General features: G+C 50.7%; 1 protein-coding gene across 1 annotated transcript in view; it reads right to left on the bottom strand.

Annotated features, from left to right (window-relative positions):
• Window positions 1–11482, bottom strand: part of CGN (cingulin) — a 118589-nt gene extending 107107 nt beyond the window's left edge. The window contains exon 1 of the mRNA XM_015416026.1: window positions 11438–11482. The gene's annotated coding sequence lies outside the window, so the exon portion shown is untranslated. The remainder of the gene's footprint in view (window positions 1–11437) is intronic.
• Window positions 11483–26156: the final 14674 nt, after the last annotated feature.

The following is a 26156-nucleotide window of genomic DNA, read 5'->3' as shown; positions in this document are numbered from 1 at the left end:
AAAACAAAAAATACCAAAAAAAAGAAAAGAGGCACTGCAAGCAAATGGGCCGCCGGCAGTTGGCACAGACCCACTCCACTAACAATGCTTTCTTCCAGCGCACGAAGCCTTTCCCAACCGAAGAGCCGGGAGCACATTGGGGTGGAGGTGTGCTGTCATTAACTGAACAGCTCCAGAGGAGCCAACCCACAGGACGAAGAGAAGGAGAAGTTGGATTTATACCCAGCCCTTCACTACCCGAAGGAGTCTCAGAGAAGCTTACAGTCTCCTTTCCCTTCCCCTCCCCACAACAGACATCTTGTGAGGTAGGTGGGGCTGAGAGAGCTCTTTCGAGGACTGCCCTTGAGAGAACAGCTCTGAGAGAACTTGTGACTGACCCAAGGTCACCCTAGCAGCTGCATGTGGAGGAGTGGAGAAGAAGGAGAGCAGGAGATTGGATTTATACCCCGCGCCCTTCACTACCCGAAGGAGTCTAAGAGCAGCTTACAAGCTCCTTTCCTTCCCTTCCCCACAACAGACACCCTGTGAGGTAGGTGGGGCTGAGAGAGCTCTTTCAAGGACTGCCCTTGAAAGAACAGCTTGGAAAGAACTTGTGACTGACCCAAAGTCACCCCAGAAGCTGCATGTGGAGGAGTGGAGAAGAAGGAGAGAAGGAGATTGGATTTATATCCCGCCCTTCACTACCCAAAGGCATCTCAGAGCAGCTTACAATCTCTTTTCCCTTCTCCTCCCCACAACAGACATCTTGTGAGGGAGGTGGGGCTGAGAGAGCTCTTTCGAGGACTGCCCTTGAAAGAACAGCTCTGAAAGAGCTTGTGACTGACCCAAGGTCACCCCAGCAGCTGCACGTGGAGGAGTGGGGAATCAAACCCGGCTCTCCCAGATTGGAGTCCGCGCTCCTAACCACTACACCAAAGTGGCTCTCGATACTTCAGGACACAAGTCTCTCGACACCTCATTTAAACTGACTTAGAAAAAGGGCACATTTGTGATTTCACGGGTGTTGGAGGCAGCGGCAGAGAAGGACCGCGCCACCGAAATAAACACAGGCACATGAGGAAGGAGCCTTTCGTTGACTGACGAGTGACAGAAGAACACCCAGAGATCTCCTTGGTTCCACCCCGTCTCTCCGCCCAGCGTTCGGAAGGAGGAGAGGTTGGAAAATGGGGCAGGCGCCACCCTGAAAGTATGACAACCAACACCGCCCTTCACCGGGACAGGATTCTATTACCGAGGCTCAGCGCTTAGTATTACCCCCTCCCTCCCCAGGTGATAAAACAATGGCATCTTACGGGTGTCACATAAACAGTGAGGGAACAAGGAGAAAGGAAGAGATCCGGCAGCCGATACCGAACCGAGGAAAGCCAAGTCCAAACAGATATTCTGCCAGGCAGCCTACTCCCTCTAAGCCTCAGCCCCTGCCTACAGTTTGAGAATAACAATATCATTCTACTTCACAAGGCTGTCGGAAACAGCATTTTACACACTGGGGGGTAAGAGGTAGCTGCGAATTGAACTTGATTCACTTTACCTCTGAGCCAGGGCTGGTTGGACACACCTGAGGCCAGTGTTCCCTCTAAGGCAAGTCAGTGTGAGCCAGCTCACAGTTTTTTAGCCTCCGGCTCACAAATTTTTGTCTTAGCCCGTGAAGGATGGCTCCAGAGTAAACTAGTTTATGCAGTAGCCAAATCACTCGCTCACTACTTTAATGCCGGCAGCTCACAAAGTAGAATTGTTGCTCACAGGACTCCACAGCTTAGAGGGAACATTGCCTGAGGCTGCCTTCTACTGAATCCGACCCTTAATTCATCGAAGTCAGTACTGTCTACTCTGACTGGCAGCTGCTCTCCAGGGTCTCAGGCTGGGAAGGGTCTTTCACTTCGCCTCCTACATCTTTTTAACTGGAGATCATAGAATCACAGAGTGGGGAGGGACCTCCAGGGTCATCTAGTCCAACCCCCTGCACAAGGGAGGAAATTCACAAAAACCTCCCCCCCACACACCCCCGGTGACTGCTGTTCCATGCCCAGAAGATGACCAACCCCCCCCCCCCCAGGATCCCCAACCAAACTGGAATGGAGAAAAATGGCTTCCTGACCCCAAAGTGGGGATCGGCATGTCCCTGGGCAGGTAAGAAAGGCCCACGAGAACTAAGCACTGAGGCAACCCTTCCAGCCCTCCGTTCTTGTGATCTGCCTGAGTTCATACAATCAGCATTGCTGTCAGATGGCCATCGAGCCTCTATTTGAAAACCTCCAAATGTGTCTCTGTACCATGGGTTGGAGCCGATCAATAAACTAATAAATAAAATAAATGTTCCATTCACGCTTCTGAAGATGATAAAAAAACAAAAACCCTCCAGGATCCCCACCCAAACTGGCCCGGAGGAAAATGGCTTCCTGACCCCAAAGTGGCGATCAGCATTTCCCTGGGCGTGTCAGAAAGGGCCACGAGAACTAAACACTGAGGCAACCCTTCCTGCCCTCCCTTCTCGCGATCTGAGTTCACAGAAACAGCATGGCTGTCAGATGTCCATCGAGCCTGTTTGAAAACCTCCAAAGAAGGAGAGACCACCACCTCCAGAGGGAAGCCTGTTCCTGTGCTGGGGATTGAACCTGGGACCTTCTGTGTGCCAAGCAGACGCTCTGGCCCTGAGCCACGGCCCCTCCCCTAATATCCTTGGGGTTAGACTAGATGACCCTTGGGGTTCCTCCCAGCTCTACGTTTCTATGAAAAGGCTATCTAGATTCTTAAGACACAGCCATCGTTTAAAACCTCCCTCCACCCCCGTTTAAATTATATCCATTTAATCGGAACGAGGGCCTCTTTTGGCAGTATGACATGGAAACCCCAACAGACCCCCCCCAACTCATGCCGCAGCTGAACACCACGGCCATTCATCAGTTGGCCTCCTCTCAAACGCGGAGGGCGCAGGTTATCTCCCAGAGTGGAAATTCCAACTAGAATGTCCTCCCATGCGACAGCCGAGAACTACGCAGAGGCACGGAAGAGCGGCGGGTTCAGATTTAAAGACTTCGGTTTTCCGGAGGTGGCACCTGGGACGATTTTGTGCCAGGTGCCTAGGAGGGGGGAAAAATAGATCCAAGGGGGAAAGCAGAAAACTGGACCGATGCCAGGGAGGCCGTTGCAGAAACAAACAACTATACGTACCCGGGGGGGGGGAGGGAGTATTCAGTGAAACACAGAAGTCCTATTGGCTGTAACGTCCTGGGGAAAAATTCGGCTTTCCCTTTCAAAAAGTCAGGTTTCTAGGCCTCATGACAACCAAGACAGGCCATGTTCCCAAGAACCAGTTTGGTGTACTGGTTAAGAGCGTGGACTTTAATCTGGGAGAACCAGGTACGATTCTCCACTCCTTCACATGCAGCCAGCTGGGTGACCTTCGGTCAGTCACAAGTACTCTCAGAACTGTTCTCTCAAGGGCAGTTCTTGAGAGAGCTCTCTCAGCCGCACCTACCGCACAGGGTGCTTGTTGTGGGGAGGGCAAGGAGATTGTAAACTGCTCTGACAGCCAGTTTGGTGTACTGGTTAAGAGCGCGGACTCTAATCTGGGAGAACCAGGTATGATTCCCCACTCCTCCACATCCAGCCAGCTGGGTGACCTTTGGTCAGTCACAAGTTCTCTCAGAACTGTTCTCTTAAGGCAGTGATAGCGAACCTTTTAGAGACCGAGTGCCCAAACTGCGACCCAAAACCCACTTATTTAGCGCAAAGTGCCAACAAGGCAATTTAACCTGAATACTGAGGTTTTACTTTAGAAAAAACAACTCATTCATTAACTTAAGCTGATCCAAACAAAGTATGGAAAGCAATCCCAAATGCTTTCATTTACTTAAAATTATTTGGCAGAGAATTCAACACTTTAATGATGGTCTGGGCCTGGCTGGGGCGATGGCACGCGTGCCCACAGAGAGGGCTCTGAGTGCCACCTCTGGCACCCGTGCCGTAGGTTCGCCACCACTGTCTTAAGGGAAGTTCTTGAGAGAGCTCTCTCAGCCGCACCTACCTCACAGGGTGTCTGTTGTGGGAGAGGAAGGGAAGGAGATTGTAAACTGCTCTGAGAGCCAGTTTGGTGTAGTGGTTAAGAGCGTGGACTCTAATCTGGGAGAACCAGGTTTGATTCCCCACTCCTCCACATGCAGCTGCTGGTGTGACTTTGGGTCAGTCACAAGTTCTCTCAGAGCTGTTCTCTCAAGGGCCATTCTCCAAAGAGCTCTCTCAGCCGCACCTACCTCACAGGGTCTCTGTTGTGGGGAGAGGAAGGGAAGGAGATTATAAACTGCTCTGAGAGCCAGTTTGGTGTAGTGGTTAAGAGCGTGGACTCTAATCGGGGAGAACCAGGTTTGATTCCCCACTCCTCCACATGCAGCTGCTGGTGTGACTTTGGGCCAGTCACAAGTTCGCTCAGAGCTGTTCTCTCAAGGGCCGTTCTCAAAAGAGCTCTCTCAGCCCCAACTACCTCACAGGGGGTCTGTTGCGGGGAGGGGAAGGGAGACTGTAAACTGGTCGGAGACTCCTTCGGGTAGTGAAGGGCGGGGTATACATCCAATCTCTTCTCTTCAACTCTGCGACCGGGTCCCGGCACCTAGTAAGGGGTTCGGATTTCCCTCTCTTGAACAGAAAGAACCCCACCCCACTCTTCCGAGCCACAGCAGGCAGATCGGACAGTATTTATTCATTTACAAAATCTGTATCCCACCTTTCTGCCCTAATAGGGTTGCTAGCTCCAGGTTGAGCAATTCCTGGAGATTTGGGGGTAGAGCCTTGGAGAGGATACGTTTTGGGGAGGGAGGACCTCAGCAGGGTTTAATGCCACAGAGTCCACCTTATTCCCTCCAGGGGAACTGATCTCTGTCATCGGGAGATCACTTGGAATTCTGGGAGACCTCCAGGTCGCCCCTGGAGGCTGGCAACACTGCCTTATAAGGGCTACCAAGGCAGAGCATGATATAAACATACATGATAGAATTCCAATATTTAACGATACATTATGATAGAATCTAGCCCTGCTGGTGGACCTCCTGATGGCCCCTGGGTTTTGGCCACTGTGTGACACAGTGTTGGACTAGATGGGCCACTGGCCTGGTCCAACATGGCTTCTTTTAGGTTCTTAAGTCTGGGGCAGTGATGCTCTGTCTTCTTGGTGCTTGAGGGGGGGGCAACAGTGGGAGGGCTTCTGGAGTTCTGGCCCCGCTGGTGGACCTGCTGGTGGCCCCTGGGTTTTGGCCACTGTGTGACACAGAGTGTTGGACTGGATGGGCCATTGGCCTAATCCAACATGGCTTCTCTGATGTTCTTATGTCTGGGGCAGTGATGCTCTGTCTTCTTGGTGCTTGGGGGACAAGAGTGGGAGGGCTTCTGGAGTTCTGGCCCCGCTGGTGGACCTGCTGGTGGCCCCTGGGTTTTGGCCACTGTGTGACACAGAGTGTTGGACTAGATGGGCCATTGGCCTAATCCAACATGGCTTCTCTGATGTTCTTATGTCTGGGGCAGTGATGCTCTGTCTTCTTGGTGCTTGGGGGGGCAAGTGTGGGAGGGCTTCTGGAGTTCTGGCCCCGCTGGTGGACCTCCTGATAGCCCCTGGGGTTTGGCCACTGTGTGACACAGAGCGTTGGACTGGAGGGGCCATTGGCCTGACCCAACACGGCGTCTCTTACGTTCTTAGAAGATTCCCTGGCACTCAGTGGTTATACTTCTAAGACTCAGAGACTCAAGGTCCCCTTTAAAACTATTCTTCGCATCACAAGAACAAACAGCGGCCGCATTTAGTTTCCTTACAAAGCAGCCCTCGTCTAAGCGGAGCGCTCTGGGTCAGCGGGCCCTTTCACCGAAAGAATGGAGAAAAGGGGTCAGCGGTTCTGCTACGTCTCACTTGCCCCTTGTCGGTTTACCCCGAGTGGGTTTTGACACAACAGTCGACTTCTTTAGAGCCGTATCCAGTTAAGTAACCGACCCTCCCGCTTGGGTGCCAACCTCATTTCCTCCACTCTGGGGACGGCTGAGACACAGGAATATTGTTCTCCGTGCTTGGGAACCGGAGAAAGCGAAACCAACCTCTGAAGTTTCAGCCTTTCCTCTGGTTTCAATCAGCTGACCGTGGGGCACAAAAAAAACCTCCAGGTGTAAGAGGAAACCACCAGAAAACAAACCTGTGAATGGGAAAGAGCGGGGGGGGGGTAGTAATCTTTGTGCAGGAATCTGCCATTTCCGAAGCCTATACTCTGCCAACAGGAAGAAAAGGAGGAGGAGATTGGATTTATACCCCACCCTTCACTACCAGAAGGAGTCTCAGAGCGGCTTACAAATCTCCTTTCCCTTCCCCTCCCCACAACAGACACCCTGTGAGGTAGGTGGGGCTGAGAGACCTCTTTTGACGACTGTCCTTGAGGGAACAGCTCTGAGAGAACTTGTGACTGACCCAAGGTCACCCCAGCAGCTGTATGTGGAAGAGTGGGGAGGCAAAACCCGGTTCTCCCAGATCAGAGTCCACACTCCTAACCAGGACACCAAACTGACTCTTGTCAATCTTCTAAACATGTGTAGAAGGAGGGAGGGATGAAGCAACACACCAAATCCACTGCACCTGAAAAGATTTGCAGAATTGGGATTGGGGAGGGGGGGGAATCACATGATTTGGAAACACAAGGATGACATTGTGTGCCGGGAGGAGGCGTGTGCGGTTTATCTGGCTCCGTTATCAGGAAAAAAATGTGGCCTAATCCTGCCCGTCCAAGCTACAAGCGAGGCACGTAAATAAAACTGGCCGGCTCTGACTTTTTAAAGCATTTTTCCGAAGTGAGTCAAGGCAGAATGGCCGGCCACACAGGCACTGCCCGCTGACTCACTTCCAAGCCAGATCGGGAAGGCAGTGGGACCGGCCTCCCAGTCCTGGGGTGGGGGGGCACACAACAGAGGGTCTGGCAGAGGCCGCCTCCTTAGGGGCCACCTTGGGGAGGGGGTCTCAGTCCCAAGGCAAGAGAGGGTCCCCGAGGTTCTTACGCACACCGAATCGTGCGCTTCCGCTGGGTTTTAGTGTGCGAAACGGCAAAACCCACTCGCAAACGATCACTAAAAGTGGACGGAAAGTGCCTAATTTGGAGTGCGTGAAAGCACGAAGGAAGCAAAGCTAGAAGAAGAAGAAGAGATTGGATTTATACCCCGCTCTTCACTACCCAAAAGAGTCTCAGAGCAGCTTACAATCTACTTCCCTTCCTCTCCTCACAACAGACACCCTGTGAGGTAGGTGGGGCACAGAGAGCGTGGACTCCAATCTGGGGAGAACCAGGTTTGATACCACACTCCTCCACGTGCAGCTGCTGGTGTGGCCTTGGGTCAGTCACAAGTTCCGTCAGAGCTGTTCTCTCAAGGGCAGTCCTCGAGAGAGCTCTCTCAGCCCCACCTGCCTCACAGGCAATGCTCCCTCTCAGCTATGGAGTCTTGTGAGCAAAAATTCTCCTTTGTGAGTTACTGGCATTAGAGTTGTGAGCGAGCGATTTGCCTACTGCATCGATCAGTTTGCTCTGGAGCCCTCCTTCCTGAGCCAAGACAAAAAATGTGTGAGCCGGAGGCTGAAAAACTGTGCGCTAGCTCACACTAACTCAGCTTAGAGGGAACACTGCTCTAAACTGTGGATTCTTGTGAGCAAAAATTCTACTTTGTGAGCTGCTGGCCTTACAAGTTGTGAGCAGGTGATTTGGCTACTGCACAAATTAGTTTGCTCTGGAGCCATCTTTCCTGAGCTACGACAAAATGTGTGAGCCGGAGACTAAAAAACTGTGAGCTAGCTCTCACTAATTCAGCTTAGAGGGAACACTGCTTACAGGGTGTCTGTTGTGGGGAGGGGGAGGGAAAGGGTTTGTAAACCGCTCTGAGACTCCTTTCGGTAGTTAAGCGCGGGTATAAATCCACTCTCTTCTACTTCTCCTCTTTCGAGAACTGCTCCTGAGAGAACAGCTCTGAAATAACTTGTGACTGACCCAAGGTCACACCAGCAGCTGCACATGGAGGCGCGGGGAATCGAACCCAGTTCTCCCAGACTAGAGTCCGCGCTCCTAACCACTACAGCCAACTGGCTCTCTCAGGTACCCTGAGCCTCCAAAAACAGGGGCAGTGTACCATATGGTTCTCACTTTCTAGGACACTTGTTAGAGGACTCTGGCTAATTGCCAGAGCAAACAGGATGCCGGAGGAGGTGGACTCTGGCCCTGGCGCAACAGGTCGCCACCTAACAGATCCCGTCTCGGCAGCCCATTTGCCTATGACCCGTGGCACGCCCCAGAATCATTTCCTTTCCACCTTGCCCGACAGAGATACCACTGAGCCTCATTACTGGCCATCTGCCTATCTTACACCCCCTCCTCTTCAGAACCGGCCAAGCCATCCCGCGCCACCGAACCGCAAGAGGCGTCGCCCGCGCCGTTATCAGCACAAACCAAGGCCCGACTTCAGCGTTCCCTTTAAAGAAACAAGGCCTGCACCACTCAAACATTTGCAAAGGAGTAAGCAACGGAGGAGCAGCTCTGTTTGTTTGTGCCAAGAGCTTCGGGAGGCCCAAGATTGCTCTAGCAAGGGTTGCCAGCTCCAGGCTGGGGAATTCCTGGAGATTTGGGGGCACAGTTCGGGGAAAGGTAGGACCTCCGCAAGGTAGAATGTTTGGTGCAGTGGTTAAGTGCACGGACTCTAATCTGGGAGAACCGGGTTTGATTCCCCACTCCTCCAGTCGCACCTGCTGGTGTGACCTTGGGTCAGTCACAAGCTCTGGCACAGCTGTCCTTGAAAAAGAGCAGTTTGTGTCAGAGTTCTCTCAGCCCTGCCCACCTCACAGGGTGTCTGTTGTGGGGAAGGGAAGGGAAAGGAGTTTGTCAGCCGCTCTGAGACTCCAAGTGAAGGGCGGGGTATAAATCCAATCTCTTCTTCTTCTTCTTCTTCTAGAATGCCACAGAGAGCCCACCCTCCAACGCAGTCATTTTCTCCAGGGGACCTGATCTCTACAATCTGGAGATCAGGTGTAATTCCAAAGAGATTTCCAGGCCCCACCTGGAGGTTAGCAACACGTCCTCTCTACCAAAGCGCACACGGAACCCGGCACAAGCCGTGTTTCGGGCCAGCCCGGTCAAACCTCAGAGGCCAAAGTTCCTTCTTTGCAAAAGGGCAGCCATTTACACACAAGCTTTGAGGTTGCAGAAACAATTACGACTTGCCAAGAGAACTCCAACAAATCCCCTTTCTCAGCCCTTGTGGGTTTGTCTGTGGTTGCCGAAACCACACGGCACAAATCTATCCACCAAGCACGGCTTTTGGGGCCGGAAGACCAGAGTTCCAACAAAAGCAGTGAAGAAGACGAAGAAGAAGAAGAGGAGGAGGAGGAGGAGATTGGATTTATCCCCTGCCCTTCACTACCCAACGGAGTCTCAGAGCGGCTTGCAAACTCCTTTCCCTTCCCCTCCCCACAACAGACACCCTGTGAGGTAGGTGGGGCTGAGAGAGCTCTTAACAGAAATGGCTCTTTTTCAAGAACAGCTCTTGTCAGAACTACGGCTTGCCCAAGGTCATCCAGCCAGGTGCAAGTGGAGCAGCGGGGAATCGAACCCGGTGCTCCCAGATTAGAGCCCCGCGCACTTAACCACGACACCAAACTGGCTACACCAAACCACTACACCAAGCAACACCAAAGGAGTCCCCCAACCCAAAATCCTCGGTCTCAGGCACAAATATTTCCAGTTCCAGCCGCCGGCATCACACCTGACACAACACCAGTCTGCGTCTCCGGAGCCGACAGGCACCCAGGATCCCTCCCACCCAGACAGAAGGGAAGGCACCCAGAGAACAAAGTCGGCAGCGGCTCGATCCACGCAGACAGGGGTGGGGCAGACGGCAAACAGGGCCGGCTCCGGCACCAGGGTGACCCCAGAGTTTACATCCAGGTGGGCCAGCCAGAGAAAGTGTGTCACAGAAGAGAAGGAGAAACTTTGGGCGACAGTGACCGGGGGAGAGGGATGACGCGTCACAGTCCCCTACGGGGGGGGGGAACAAGGGGCAACGACCCAGATGGTGCAATCTCAGGGCACTCCAACACCTCCTAGGCAATGCTCCCCTCTGAGCTGTGGAGTCTTGTGAGCAAAAATTCCACTTTGTGAGCTGCCGGCATGAAAGTCGTGAGCCAGCCATTCGGCTGCTGCAGAAACCAGTCTGCTCCGGAGCCCTCCTCCCTGAGCGGAGACAAAAACGTGTCAGCCGGAGGCTCAAACACTGTGAGCTGGCTCACACTCACTCAGCTTAGAGGGGACCCTGCCAATGTTCCCTCTAAGCCGTGGAGTCCCGTGAGCAAAAATTCCACTTCGTGAGCTGCTGGCATGAAAGTTGTGAGCGAGCGATTTGGCTCACACTCACTCAAGCTTAGAGGGGACACTGCCCATCGGGCACATGAAGCCCAAGGCTGAAATCACAGGTCGGGAAAGCGCCATCCACGCCCAGAGAGGGCTGTACCAGCCGTAGAGGTGAGGCCGGGCACCAAGCTGGGGGTGGGGGGGCTTCTAGGCCAGCAGTTAGGGTCAAAGACCAGAAAGTGAGGGCAAATAACTCCCCCCCTCCTGGGGGGGGGGGAGGAGAGGCACGATTGTGGAAAACAGATGCCGCAGATGTGCAGTGGGGAACCTCAGCAGCACAGGGGGGGGGGGGCAGTGTTCCCTCTAAGCTGAGTGAGTGTGAGCTAACAGTTTTTGGGCTCACGCATTTTTGCCTTAGCCCAGGAAGGAGGGCTCCAGAGCAATGTTCCCTCTAAGCTGTCAAGTCTTGTGAGCAGAAATTCTCATTTGTGAGCTACTGGCATTAAAATTGTGAGCAAGCCATTTGGCTGCTGCATAAATCAGTTTGCTCTGGAGCCCTCCTTCCTGAGCTAAGACAAAAATGTGTGAGCCGGAGGCTAAAAAATGTGAGCTAGCTCACACTCACTCAGCTTAGAGGGAACACTGCTCCAGAGCAAACTAATGTATGCAGTCGCCCAATCACATGCTCACAGCTTTAATGCTAACAGCTCACAAAGTAGAATTTGTGCTCACAAGACTCCACAGCTTAGAGGGAACATTGGCTGGGGGGGACGCATATGGAAGGAGGGAACGGAGCATCAGAAAAGGGGCATTTAAAAAACCCTCCCCTAGGGTCGTGCAGCCCATGGGGGCACGCAATAAACCACACACAGCTGGAGATTTTCTCATGGGGGGGCTGTCAGGGCACAGGCTTCACATAGAATCCTCTCCCCCCCCCCACCTGGAGGGGAATATGAGCAGTGGGCACTGCCCAGCGGGTGCACCCGGCCACCCCCACCTGGGGGGCAATGCTTGGGGTGGGGGGTACCTGGAGTGGAGGGACTACTTTGCGTAAGGAGAAAAAAAAAAGTGGGGCTTTGCAACCCACTCACCTCGCCTCCTTCCGCTCGGCGGCCGCTCCCCGCACCTTCTGTCCTCCTCCACTCTAGGGCGCAACCTGTTACCTGAGCCCCGAGCCGAGGCCCCGCCCCCGGCGCTTCCCATTGGCTCGCGCTCGAGGCGGGCCGGCCCCTCCCTGCCATCGCCGCTCGCCCCGTCGCCACGCCCCCTCCGCCCCGCCCAGGAGGCGTGGCCTAGCCGGCGAGCCCGCACGGGAGAGGAATGGGCGGGAAAACAAGGAAAAGGGCAAGAAAAATGGCCGCCGGGTTTGGCGCGGAGGGGGCGGGGCGGGAAGGAGTCCTTAGCAACCGGGAGGCGGCCTCCTTGGCAACCAGGACTAGGCCTCGCCCCTTTGGCGGAGAAGGAGGCTTTTTATTGTATTATTACTAAGAATGAATGATTAATACTTCAATAGTAGCAATACTCATAATAGTACTTTTAATTTCCCATGACGGATGTTTACTGTAATAACAATAAGAGTGGACAACTGTTTCTTTGCTGTGTTTAGTTTTAATGATTTAGAGCTGTTACTAGTAATATTTGTTCTAATTACAATAAGAGTGGACAGCTGTTGGTTTGCTGGATTCATTTTTAATTAATGAATTATTTAAATCTATTTCTACTATTTATTCCAATTACAATAAGAGTGGACGACTATTCCTTTTGCTGTATTTTTATTATTAAATTCATTACTAATATTTATTCTAATCACAGTAAGAGCGGACTATTTCTTTGCTGTGTTTATTTTGAATTATTTAAACCTGTTATTAATAGTTATTCTAATTACAATAAGAGTGGACAGCTGTTGGTTTGCTGTATTTATTTTAAATTCATTATTTAAATCTATTTCTAATATTTATTCCAATTACAATAGGAGTGGACGACTACTTCTTTGCTGTATTTTTATTTATTAATCCAATTCATTACTAATATTTATTCTAAATACAGTAATAGCGGACAACTATTTCTTTGCTGTATTTATTTTTAACTGATTAATTAATTTAAATTCATTGTTACCTCCCCTATCTCCCCAAGGGAGACCCAAAGCGGCTTACACTGTTCTCTTTGCCTCCGTTTTATCCTCACAACAACCCTGTGAGGTAGGTTAGGCTGAGAGTGGGTGATTGGTCAAGATCACCCAGTGAGCGCCCATGGCAGGGGGGATTCGAACCCGAGTCTTTCAGATACTAATCCAAAACTCTTAACTGCTACATAAGAACATAAGAGATGCCAATGTTGGATCAGGCCAAAGGCCCATCCAGTCCAACACTCTGTATCACACAGTGGCCAGAAATACCAGTGCCATCAGGAGGTCCACCAGTGGGGCCAGGACATTAGAAGCCCTCCCACTGTTGACCCCCCCCCAAGCACCAAGAAGACAGAGCATCACTTGCCCCAGAGCCCCTATCTATACCTTGTGGCTAATAGCCACTGATGGACCTCTGCTCCATATGCTTATCTAAACCACACTTATCTACACCACACTGGCTCTCATAGTCCTCCTTTCTCAATGGGTCATAATGCTACTACTGATAATTTCTTAAAAAATTAAATATGGCATTTTTTGTTGTTGTTAGAATCATAGAAAGTTAGAGTTGGAAGGGACCTTGCAGGTCATCTAGTCCAACCCCCTGCACTGTGCAGGAGCACAGCTGAAAGATAGCCCTACATACCTACATACCCGAAAGATGGTCGTCCAGCCTCCGCTTGAAAACGTCCAACGAAGGAGCATCCACCACCTCCCGAGGCAGACTGTTCCACTGCTCAACCACTCTTACAGTTAAGAAAGTTCCTCCTGATATTTAGCCGGTATCGACTCCCTTGTAATTTCCACCCATTAGATCTAGTCTTGCAGTCCGGAGCAAGAGAGAATAGATCGGCTCCATCTTCTACAAGACAGCCCTTCAGATACTTGAAGACTGCAATCATGTCCCCTCTAAGCCTTCTCTTTCCCAGGCTAAACAGACCCAACTCTTTCAGCCTTTCCTCATAAGACTTGGATTCCAACCCTCTCACCATCCTGGTTGCCCTCTTCTGGACACGCTCGAGCTTGTCAACATCCTTCCTAAAATGTGCCCAAAACTGGACACAGGACTCCAGGTAAAATTACAAGGTGGATGAAATAAAACCTGTTGTACCTATCCTCACACATACGGTTTGATTTGGACAGCCAAAAAGGCGGGCTTTATATCCCCACATGGATTAATCTTGTTGCAGATGAAGACTCAAATGGGTGCCATTGTTCCAAAAATGGCAAATTAACAGATTTTTTTTAAAAATCCATAATATTTTATAATCTGGAAGTCTGCACATAAAACAATGCTGTTGATGATTATAATTTACAGTGTTTGCCTGCTCATTATTATTGTTATTTTGTGCAACGACTGGAATATTTAAGTAATACTTGCCGTTATTATAAAACCTGCTATTTTATGCCTACTGCCTAGCAATTTTAGGTGTTTTATCAATATAATCAACTTTCCACCACCAACAACATAAAAGGTGCTGGACAAAAACATGATTTTTCAAATAGCACCATCTTGGCCTGTCCTACCTAACAAAGTCTGCCTTTTCCCACACTGAATTCCGGAGTCTTTAGCAAGTTGTGCAATAGTCAGAAGTTCAACAGGTACAGCCATTTCCAGGCACAGAGGTGCAGAGCAGTGTTCCCTCTAAGGTGAGTTAGTGTGAGCTAGCTCACAGTTTTTTAGCCTCCGGCTCACACATTTTTGTCTTAGCTCAGGAAGGATGGCTCCAGAGCAAACTCATTCATGCAGTAGCCAAATCGCTCGCTCACAACTTTAATGCCAGTAGCTCACAAAGTAGAATTTCTGTTCACAAGACTCCACAGTTTAGAGGGACCATTGGTACAGAGACAAGGAAACGTTCATGTGGTGAAATTCTGCCTGTCATGCAGAAAAGTACAGTCTGGTGGATAACCTATATGGCCACGAAACCTCGATGAAAAAGATTGATAGGCGTTGCTCAGTAGTAAGGAGTCCTGTGGTACCTTGAAGGATAACTACCTCATTGTAGTCTGAGCTTTAATTGACAAGAAAAGCCTTCCTTGAGAGCCAGTTTGGTGTCATGGTTAAGTGCGCAGACTCTAATCTGGGAGAACCAGGTTTGATTCCCCACTCTTCCACTTGCACCTGCTGGATGACCTTGGGCAAGCCGTAGTTCTGACAAGAGCTGTTCTTGAAAAAGAGAAGTTCTCTCTCAGAGCTCTCTCAGCCCCACCAACCTCACAGGGTGTCTGTTGTGGGGAGGGGAAGGGAAAGGAGTTTGTAAGCCCCTCTGAGACTCCTTCGGGTAGTAAAGGGCGGGGCATAAACCCAATCTCTTCTTCTTCCTCATTCAAACCAGTGAAGCAGATTTTCGTTTTGACCACTTCATGCGACACGCAACAGACATTTAGGCAGAAAGATCCGAAACCCAATGTCATGTACAACCTTTCTGCCAGAGAAAACCTTAGTCATCTTTCAAGGTGACACCGGACTCTTTCATTTTGCTGCAGCAGCTAGCCCGGCAGTGAACAAAAGACACTTTCCTATATATAAGAACTGTTAACTTCCATTTCAACGTATCTGAGGAAGTGTATGTGCACAGGAAGGCTCATACCTTGAATAACCTTTTGTCGGTCTTAAAAGGGCGAGTGGACTCAAAATTTGTTCTGCTGCTTCAGACAAACACGGCTGCCCACCTGGATCCATCAAAAGACACTTTGCACATAATTACGCTGTCCCAAGTCGGGTTGCCACCAATGTTCCCTCTAAGCTGTGGAGTCTTGTGAGCAAAAATCCTACTTTGTGAGCTACAGGCATCAAAGTTGTGAGCAAGCGATTTGGCTACTGCATACATTAGTTTGCTCTGGAGCCCTCCTTCCTGAGCTAAGACAAAAATCTGTGAGCTAGAGGCTAAAAAACTGTGCGCCGGCTCACACTAACTCAGCTTAGAGGGAACACTGGTTGCCACCTTCCAGGTGGGGCCTGGAGATCTCCCAGAATTACAGCTGGCCTCTAGACCAGTGTTCCCCCTAAGCTGAGTTAGTGTGAGCTAGCTCACAGTTTTTTAGCCTCCGGCTCACAATTTTTTGTCTTAGCTCAGGAAAGACGGCTCCAGAGGAAACTGATTTATGCAGCGGCCAAATCGCTTGCTCACAACTTTAATGCCAGCAGCTCACAAAATAGAATTTTTGCTCACAAGACTCCACAGCTTAGAGGGAACATTGCTCCAGACTACAGAGATCAGATTCCCCGGAGAAAAATGGCTGCTTTGGAGGGCGGACTCTGTGGCACCGCATCCTTACTGAGGTCCCTCCCTTTCCCCAAATCTCGTTGTAGTGTATCAAGTCCTGACAAGTCCTGACAAGTCCAGACATGTCCAGGGACAACCGTCTAGCTTCGCTCCAAGAGACAATGGACTATGCGGATCCTAGCCCGCTCCAATCCGGGGGCTAGGTTCCCGGCCGAGAAGCCAATGGGACTCTCGGCCACTGTAAATAACCTATTGGGAAGTGGGGGGGGGGGGGTTTTGGGGGGGGGGTTCTGGGAAAATATAAGCCGGCCTGCGAGCCGGCCAAAGTTGTCTTGTTCCTGATCAAATAAAGTACGCTTTGCTGAAATCACTCTCCGCCTGCGTACTTTTCACCCGTCTTCCCCAGGCTCCACTCTAAAATCTCCTGGAATTTCCCAACCTGGGTTTGCCAGTCCTAGTTCTCAGGCTGACTCCTGGCAGGACAAACAGCTTCCACAGCCTGGCTCCGCCTGCCTCAAAAGCGAGACTCTCTATTTAGGAACACAGGAGATGCCATGCTGGATCAGGCCCATCCAGTCCAACACTCTGTGTCACACAGTGGCCAAAACCCAGGGGCCTTCCGGAGGTCTGCCAGTGGGGCCAGGACTCCAGTGGGGCCCTCACACTCTTTACCCCCAAGCAGCAAGAATACAGAGCATCCCTTGCCCCAGACATAAGAACATAAGAGAAGCCATGTTGGGTCAGGCCAGTGGCCCACCCAGTCCAACACTCTGTGTCACACAGTGGCCAAAGCCCAGGGGCCATCAGGAGGTCCAGCAGTGGGGCCAGAACTCTAGAAGGCCTCCCACTCTTGCCCTCCCCCCCAAGCACCAAGAAGACAGAGCATCCCTTGCCCCAGACATAAGAACATAAGCCATGTGGGATCAAGCCAATGTGATGGCTGAGGTGAACCATGGGGTTTTTTTGGGGGGGGGGCACTTTGAGAAAAACTGTTCTCGGAAGCTAAGCAGGGCCAACCCTGGTCAGTACTTGGAAGAGAGACCTCCAAGGAATACCAGGGCTGGGACCAGGCCTGTAGCCAGGATTTTGTGTCTTGTGTGGGGCAATTTCCCCCCGGTGAGGCTGAAGTTCTCAGGGCAGAAAGAAAAGCCATTTCGCCGATAGAAAGCTGTGACCCAGATCGATCTCTTCCTCGCATGCTGCCAACCACTTTAGATGACCGTTCTCAGCTGCTGCAAGTTAGTCCCTTCTGCCAGCCTCAGCAACAATTCTGAGAACAACCCGGTAGGCGGGGGTGATGACTTCTGTAGTCAGAAACAGTCACTTAAAGGAGACCAGTTTCTTGACACAGAATTCGAAGGTGTCCTAGAGGTCACCTACTCCAACCCCCTTACTCAGTGCGGGAATTAGTCCACTAAAGCACCCCACTCTGCTTAAAGGAGCGCATGCCTTTAAAAAAAATGTTTTAAAATGATTGAAAAAAGCATTTACAGGAGACATTCTTGTGGGGCTGTGCCTTTAAGAAAGAGGGTGGAGAAAAGCCCCACTGTAGCTTAGGGGCCTGGCCAGGATGCAGAGGCAGCAATATCAAGCCACCTCTCTGAAACATCCAAGCCCCACTTGGGGTTGCCAGAAGTCACCATAACTTCCAGGCACACAAGCGCGCGCACACACACAAAATACTCTTGAAGAAGTGGAGGAGGAGATTGGATGTATACCCCGTCCTTCACTACCCAAGGGAGTCTCAGAGCGGCTTACAAACTCCTTTCCCTTCCCCTCCCCACAACAGACACCCTGTGATGTGAGGTAGGTGGGGCTGAGAGAGCTCTCTAGAACTGCCCTTGAGAGAACAGCTCTGAAAGAACTTGTGACTGACCCAAGATCACCTCCAGCAGCTGCATGTGAAGGAGTGGGGAATCAAACTCGGTTCTCCCCAGGGGTCATTCCGTAGAAAAAGAGCAGCAAGGGCTCATTAGCATAACTCATTAGCATAACTCATTTGCATATGCCACACCCCCTGGCATCACCGGAAGTGTGTCAGAAGGCAACACCCACCGCTCAGGCTCCACTGGACTGTTTTGGATTGCTAGCTATTACGGGGAGGAACGTGCAGATCTGCCCTCACAGAGGAGGGAGAGCTTGTACCTGAAGGCGGGCCAGGGGAGGGGGGCTCTGCAACTTACCTGGCTGCTTCTTGCTCCTCGTGGCCCGACTGAGGGTTCCTGGGAGCAGGGGGTGGGGCTTGTTGCATGTGCCCGCCCCCTGGGCTCCATACTACCGGAGCTCTGCTCCTGTGCGTTCCCGCAGGAAATGACCCCTGGTTCTCCCGGATTCGAGTCTGTGCTCCGAACCGCTACACCAAACAAGCTGTAGCTGCATTTGAAGAAGTGAGCTGTGACTTCGGCCTGCCATTGGACAGGCAAAGGCCATCCGGGGACAGCTCTAGTGTCAGAGGGGAGACACGTCTTCGGTTCTCCTCTCGGCTAGCAAGACGTGAGCTTCTCCGCTTAAGATCCGAGCGACAGGGAAGAACAGGCCTCCAGCCACGGGTACGGCCGACCCCGGACAGGAGAGTGATTGGATCCGATGTGGGCTGGGGAGGCCAGAAGTTCAGAACACGCCGCCCCAAGTGGTGAAGGAATCAGATTTGATCATTGATGGGGAACGAAGGGGACTAAAGTAGGAAGACGGCCCGGCCTCCTTTTTTAAATATGGGTATTTTATTTAATTATAAAACAGGTAAAGGTTCCCTTGCTCGAAAGCCAGTCGAGTCCGACTCTAGGGTTGCGGTGCTCATCTCCGTTTCAAAGCCGAAGAGCCAGCGCTGTCCAAAGACGTTTCCGTGGTCATGTGGCCGGCATGACTAAACACCAAGGCGCACGGAATGCTGTTCCCTTCCCACCGAAGTGGTACCTATTTATCTACTTGTAATTTCTTGCTTTCGAACTGCTAGGTTGGCAGGAGCTGGAACTAGAGATGGAAGCTCACTCCTTCATGCGGCAACCTGGGTCTCGAACTGCTGAACTACCGACTTTCCACAGCCTGCAGTTCAGTGTCTTAACCACATAGATTACAGTTTTTCAATAGAACCGATTACAATCGTCACAGTATACAGAACTCAAATATTGAGGAGGAGGAGGAGAAGAAGAAGAGGAGGAGGAGGAGGAGACTGGCTTTATACCCTGCCCTTCACTCGGAGTCTCAAAGCAGCTTACATACTCCTTTCCCTTCCCCTCCCCACAACAGACACCCTGTGAGGTAGGTTGGGCTGAAAGAGCTCTCTCGAGGACTGCTCCTGAGAAAACAGCTCTGAGAGAACTTGTGACCGACCCAAGGTCACACCAGCAGCTGCATGTGGAGGAAGAGAAGACAAGATTAGATTTATACCCTGCCCTTCATTACCCAAAGGAGTCTCAGGATGGCTTACAATCGCCTTTCCCTTCCCCTCCCCACAACAGACACCCTGCGCGGTAGGTGGGGCTGAGAGAGCTCTGGCAGAAACGGCTCTTTTTCAAGAACAGCTCTTATCAGAACTACGGCTTGCCCAAGGTCATCCAGCAGGTGCAAGTTGAGGAGTGGGGAATCAAACCCGGTTCTCCCAGATTAGAGTCGGCGCACTTAACCACGACACCAAACTGTGTTCAAACCGTGTAAGGGGACAAACCATCAGCAAAATTGCGTGTGAACAACTTAACACAGTAAACTGGAAATACAGATGCAGGGCTGCAAAGTTTGTTGAACGACACAGAGTCACACCAGCAGTGGAACACAGTGTGTTAGACTAAGGAATAGATACAATCCATGTAGTGTGAGCAGAGAAGAGACAGAGTTGGCTTTTACTTCAAACATAGCAATCATTTGAGAGAGCAGACCGACACAATTGAACATTAGAGGTTGCCTTCTCTAGGAGACTGGATTGGCCTGAGGTCCCTCTAAATTTAATCCAAATTGTATGTAATCTTATCTAGGATAAATAAGTCCCATAACTTCAAGTGCCATTCTTGCGGTGATGGAATTGATGTAGACTTCCAATGTGCTGCCATAAGACATTTAGCAGCGATTAACATTATTAGCTGTTGCAGATTTTCCGGGTTGTCTGGCCGTGCTCTTGGCATTGTGGTACCCGACGTCTCGCCAGTAGCTGTGACTGGCATCCTCAGAGGTATAACACAGAAATATGGAGTACTCTCTGTGTCGAGGTGAGAAGAAAATGGTAGGCAGGTAATTTATATCTACTCAGGAAGGTGGGGTAGGGCTGTGAACATGCTAATGGAGGAGCTTTCCTGAGGAGGTTCTTTTGTATATGGATTGTTTCCTAAGGAGGTTTCCTGTTTCCTGAGGAGGTTCTAATCTTATCTGTAGTGCTGTTGTCAGATGTAGAGCCTCTTGTGTTTATCAGGACAGGAAACCATGTCCTATTTATTTTTAAACTCTCTTCTTTCCTGTTGAAATTGTGTTTATGTTTATGAATTTCAATGGCTTCCCTGTGTAATCTGACATGGTAATTGGATGTGTTGTCCAGCCTTTCAGTGTCTTGGAACAAAATATTGTGTCCTGTTTGAGTTAGGCAATGTTCATATTATGAACATTATCATAATTACTTCTTGTTTGGAGATTTCATGATTTCCCCACCAACTCAGAACAATTCAATTCAATCCCAACCTTTAATGACATAACATACATAATCAAGTATATACAGAGTGGAAAGAGGATTTACCATATGTAAATAATTACAGATACAGTCATACTGAGTCAGGTTTGGATTTAAGAATATCCGCCGAAAAACTGACAACAGCCTCAGTAATCTCCCACTTAGTGTCACTCAATAAATGCCGACAGAAAGAAGGATTGATCAAATAGTTAAGGGGTATAGAGAGCTTTCGAAATAGTTCCTTACGGAGATTGTTATACCGAGAACCAGGGGTCATTTAGTAGAAAAAGAGGAGCAGGAGCTCATTAGCATAACTGATTGGCATAACTGATTAGCATATGCCACACCCCGACATCACCGTAAGTGTGTCAGAAGGCAACACCCACCGCTCAGGCTCCATCGGACTGTTTTGGATTGCTAGCTATGGGGGGGGATGTGCAGATCTGTCCTCACAGAGGAGGGAGAGCTTGTACCTGAATAAAACTTGGTGTTAAAGGTGCCACTGGACTGTTTTGGACTAGGGGGCCGGCGGGTGGGCTCTGCAACTTACCTGGCTGCTTCTTGCTCTGACTGAGGGCTGCTGGGAGCAGGGGGTGGAGCTTGTTGCATGTGCCCGCCCCCTGGGCTCTTTACTGCTGGAGCTCCGCTCCTGTGCGTTCCTGCGGGAAATGACCCCTGCCGAGAACAGTGGAGCAATATATGCTGAATTGAGTCGGGGATATTCGCTATGCAGGCGCAGAGTCTTTCACTCAGGGGTACTCGATGATATCTCCCCTGTAAGACTTTAGAGGGGAACGCATTTAATCTGGCCAGCATAAACGCCCTACGGTGGTTCGGAGTCATGAAGTCCAATCAATAATGGAGCATCTTATCACAGAAAATCATAGAATCACAGAATCACAGAGTTGGAAGGGACCTCCAGGGTCATCTAGTCCAACCCCCTGCACAATGCAGGAAATCCACAAATACCCCCCACACCTGCAGTGACCCCTGTTCCATGCCCAGAAGGTGACAAAAAACCTCCAGGATCCCCAGCTGTTAAATAGTGGGTTCCGTGGATGAACAGACCCCAAGTACAGTGATCAGCTCTACTTTATTAGTGACAGCGGTCATTTCCTGCAGGAGCGCACAGGAGCGGAGCTCCAGCAGTAAAGAGCCCAGGGGGTGGGCACATGCAACAAGCCCCACCCCCCACTCCCAGCAGCCCTCAGTCAGAGCAAGAAGCAGCCAGGTAAGCTGCAGAGCCTCAACCCCCGGTCCCCTGGTCCAAACCAGTCCAGTGGCACCTTTAAGACCAAGTTGTATTCAGGTACAAGCTCTCCCTCCTCTGCAAGGACAGATCTGCACATTCCCCCCCCCCCCGACTAGCTAGCAATCCAAAACAGTCCAGGGGAGCCTGAGCGGTGGGTGTTGGCTTCTGACACACTTCCGGTGATGTCCGGGGGTGTGGCATATGCAAATAAGTTATGCTAATACATTATGCTAATGAGCTCCTGCACCCCTTTTACTACAAAATGACCCCTGATTAGTGATTTCAGCAACGAGAAGGAAGACTGAAATCACTCCCAACGATAGGCTATTTACATAAGATTGTTTCTCTGTCAGTCCATTCTAGGATCCTAGCCAACTATTGTTTGTGGTCGCAAGCTCAACCCGACCCCAGGGCTAGTTTAGGGTTGACTCATCCTTAGTACTTATATGGATTTGGTTTTGAATCTGAGTCCCGAATGTACCTTTCAGTCTACTGGACCACCAGCCATGGTAGAAAGTCCCCCATTCCCCACATTGTTTCCAGCAGGCCGGAGACATTGTGGAGTCTGAGTGGCCTAGTTGTGCAGGGGTTCGGTACCAGCACGAAAGGCCCGACCTCTTCTACACCTGATCCATGAGTTCAGATTCTCCCTGACATCTTGCCGCTTGCTTGACCGCTGGTTGGAAAAAGGAGCGCTTTTAAATATTGGTATTTCTGCCACACAAATCTCACACTCCTTCCAGCAATGTCCAGTGATTTAAAGGGAAGGGTCATTTACTGTGGGAGTGCACAGGAGCGGAACTCTGGCAGTAAGGAGGCCAGGGGGCGGGCACATGCAACAAGCCCCGCCCCCTGCTCCCATCAGCCCTCAGTCAGGCCACGAGGAGCAAGAAGCTGCCAGGTAAGTTGCAGAGCCCCCCCCCCCCCCGGCCCACCTTCAGGTACAAGCTCTCCCTCCTCCGTGAGGGCAGATCTGCGTGTAACAATCCAAAACAGAAGTAACAATCCAAAACAGTCCAGTGGCACCTTTAAGACCAAATTTTATTCAGGTACAAGCTCTCCCTCTTCTGTGAGGGCAGATCTGCACGTCCCCCATCCCTCCATAGCTAGCAATCCAAAACAGTCCAGTGGAGCCTGAGCGGTGGTTGTTGCCTTCTGACACACTTCCGGTGATGTCAGGGGGTGTGGCATATGCAAATAAGGTATGCTAATGAGCTCCTGCACCTCTTTTTCTACGAAATGACCCTTGTTTATAGGTAAACAGGTTTTTAAGTTCCGTCAAAGGACATAAGCTGCTGCTCCGGCCTTCCCCTTCCAATTTTCCTTAAAGTACACCTTCACGTGGGGTGCGATGGGGGCCTCTGGTAACAGCCAGGACAGGCAAAATTAATTGCCATAAATGAGGGTCACCATTGCATCTCAAGATGAGTCCCTGCTCTGGTGTCACGTGATACTCTCACAGCCATGACTGAAAGGGAAACATGAGGAGGGACTCTTCTCAGTCAAACTTCACGCTCTGAATAAACCTTTGAGGGCATAACAGCAAGACACATCTCCGCTTTTAAACAGGAAGAAAAATTTGCCGTCAGACGTTCGGAGAACACCGTCCGGTCCTTTCAGACCAACACGACGCCTTCGTGATCAGCACTCCGGCTGCAATGTCCGCTCGACCACCACGGAGGCAAAGCCCTTAACCATGGGGAACGTTCGGCCTCGCTTCCAAACATTTCCCGCACCCCGCTGTCGAAAACGTTGCCGTTCCCAGCACCCTCTGGGTCCCATCGTCTCACAGGCCGGCTCGAGCGTTACGCTTTCCGACAACTGGGGCCGAAACCCACCTGGACCGTCCCTTCGGCAGGCCTCTGTGTGAAGAAGGCGTGCCGCCTCCCTCCCCCGGCTCCTGCCTGGCCTGTCTGATTCCTATGCGCTGGCCACTTTCCGCCTGACGCCACCCGCCAGAACTCCCCAGAGGCTCTCCTTCTCCACGGCAGGCGGCTCAAAGACTGATAGGAAAGAACAACGGGACCGACACGGGGAAGGGCAGCGAGGGACGTCGTGGTCGGAGCCGGGGAGGATGAGGCAAACTTGTCTTGGCGCCGCGGAAAGGCCTGGCGAACTCTCCACCCTGGGTCCTGCGTGCTTCCTCCCGGGGGGCGATGCGTGATGCTCTGGATGAGACGATTTATTTCTGACCACAGACTCGCTGAAGAAAACAGACAGAAAGGGTCCGACGCCATTGTTCCAGTGGAGTGGGAGAATATCCCAGCACTGCCGTGATAGCCAGTATCGTAGACTCAGGGGTCATGTCGTAGAAAAAGAGGTGCAGGAGCTCATTAGCCTAACTCATTAGCATAGCTTATTGGCACAGGCCACACCCCCTGATATCACCAGATGTGTGTCAGAAGGCAACACCCACCGCTCAGGCTCCACTGGGCTGTCTTGGATTGCTAGCTATTGGGGTGGAGGGGAACGCGCAGATCTGCCCTCACGGAGGAGGGAGAGCTTGTACCTGAAGGCGGGTGGGCGGGGGGCTCTGCAACTTACCTGGATGCTTCTTGCTCCTCGTGGCCCAACTGAGGTCCACTGGGAGCAGGGGGCGGGGCTTGTCATATCTGCCCGCCCCCTGGCCTCCTTACTGCCAGAGCTCCGCTCCTGTGTGCTCCCGCAGGAAATGACCCCTGCGTATACTGAATAGAGTGGAGGACTTCGGACCCTGGTGACCCGGGTTTCAGAGTTCCAATTCTACCACAGAAGAAGAAGAAGAAGAGGAGGAAGAGGAGGAGGAGGAGAAGGAGGAGGAGGAGGAGATTGGATTTATACCCCGCCCTTAACTACCCGAAGGAGTCTCAGAGCAGCTTACGATCTCCTTCCCCTTCCCACAACAGACACCCTGTGAGCAATGCTCCCTCTAAGCTGTGGAGTCTTGTGTGCAAAAATTCTACTTTGTGAGCTACTGGTATTAAAAGCTGTGAGTGAGCGATCTGACTACGGCATAAGTTAGTTGTAGGTCTTAAAGGTGCCACTGGACACAAACTTTGTTCTGCCGCTTCATACCAACCTGGCCGACCCCACCAGAATTTGTTGCCCTGTTGCCTATGTAAAAAATGTCCTCTGGGATAATTCTATTTTACGTAGTCGGCAGAATGGCAGACGTTGCCAACCTCCAGGTGGGCCCTGGAGGCCGCCTAGAATCACAACTGATCTCCAGACGACTGAGCTCAGTTCCCCTGGAGAAAATGGCCGCCTTGGAAAGGGGACTCTATGGCATTAGTGTTGTACATATTAGATTCCATGTCAAAAACGAAGTCAAATGAGGAGGAAGATCTAGGTTTTATTTCAGTTAACAAGAAAACAGTTGGACCCAAATAGTCCGTCCAAAATTGACTACTTTCTTCTCAGCATGTTCAGGGAATATGCTTCAATTAACAGGAAAAACCATTGGACCAAATAACTCATCAACAATTGACAACTTTCTTCTTGTTCTTCTTCTTCATCTTCTTCTTCTTGAACATATTCTGAACATGTTCAGGAAATACATGGTATTTTATACATGGACTGACATCATCAAGGAAACAATATTCAAAAAGCACAATTGGTTACAAAAGACAGTGGTCATTTGAGTAATAAGCCTCTGATTGGCCAGATGTAAAGAAACGTATATCTATGTCAATCTAAGTAAAACCTAAGTGTTTACTTAACCTAACCTAAATGATAATGGGCAGGGATTCTTCATATCCTAAACAAAAGTATTCATTACTGATAACGAGACTAAAATCTTATCTGACCCAGACATTGCAAGGTTTTGCCCTTAGGAACTACACAATCATGAATTTTGTACCTATTATGTTGTCTGCTAACAATATCAGACCTACCAGAGGAAAGCCTTCTGTATAACAGGCCTTTCTAACATCCTAATAAAATATTACTTAAGAATAAATCTATAAAAACCAGAGAAATATGAACAATCAAAAAAGAAGAAAATCTTTGTAGTCCCATCTCTACTACATTAGACCACCCTGAGGTCCTTCCCCTCTTCAAATCCCATCATCCCTAGGCTCCACCCCCAACTCTCCAGGAATTTCCCAGCCTGGAGATGGCAACCTGATCTCATGACCTACTTTGGCAGGCTCTGGCACAGCTGTTCCTGAAAAAGCAGTTTGTGTCAGAGTTCTCTCAGCCCCACCTACCTCACAGGGTGTGTCTTCTGTGGGGAGGGGAAGGGAAAGGAGTTTGTAAGCCGCTCTGAGACTCCAAGTGAAGGTGTCGGGCCAGAAAGAATGGAGCTCTCAATCTTACCTCTCTGCAGGCCGGGTTTGCAAATAATCATAAGAAGAACCTGGATTTATACGCTGCCCTTCACTACCCAAAGAAGTCTCAGAGCGGCTTACAATCCCTTCCCCTTCCCGTCTGAGAGAGCTCTCCCGAGAACTGCGCTTGAGAGAACAGCTCTGAAAGAACGTATGACTGACTCAAGGTCACACCAGCAGCTGCACAGGGAGGAGTGGGGGGAATCAAACCCGGTTCTCCCAGATTAGAGTCCACACTCTTAACC

The sequence above is a fragment of the Gekko japonicus genome, unplaced genomic scaffold, assembly GCF_001447785.1.
Source record: "Gekko japonicus isolate JY-2015 unplaced genomic scaffold, Gekko_japonicus_V1.1 scaffold226, whole genome shotgun sequence".
NCBI classification, from domain to species: domain Eukaryota; kingdom Metazoa; phylum Chordata; class Lepidosauria; order Squamata; family Gekkonidae; genus Gekko; species Gekko japonicus.
The sequence above is the reverse complement of the archived record's forward strand: the minus strand, read 5'-3'. Positions and strand labels throughout refer to the sequence as shown.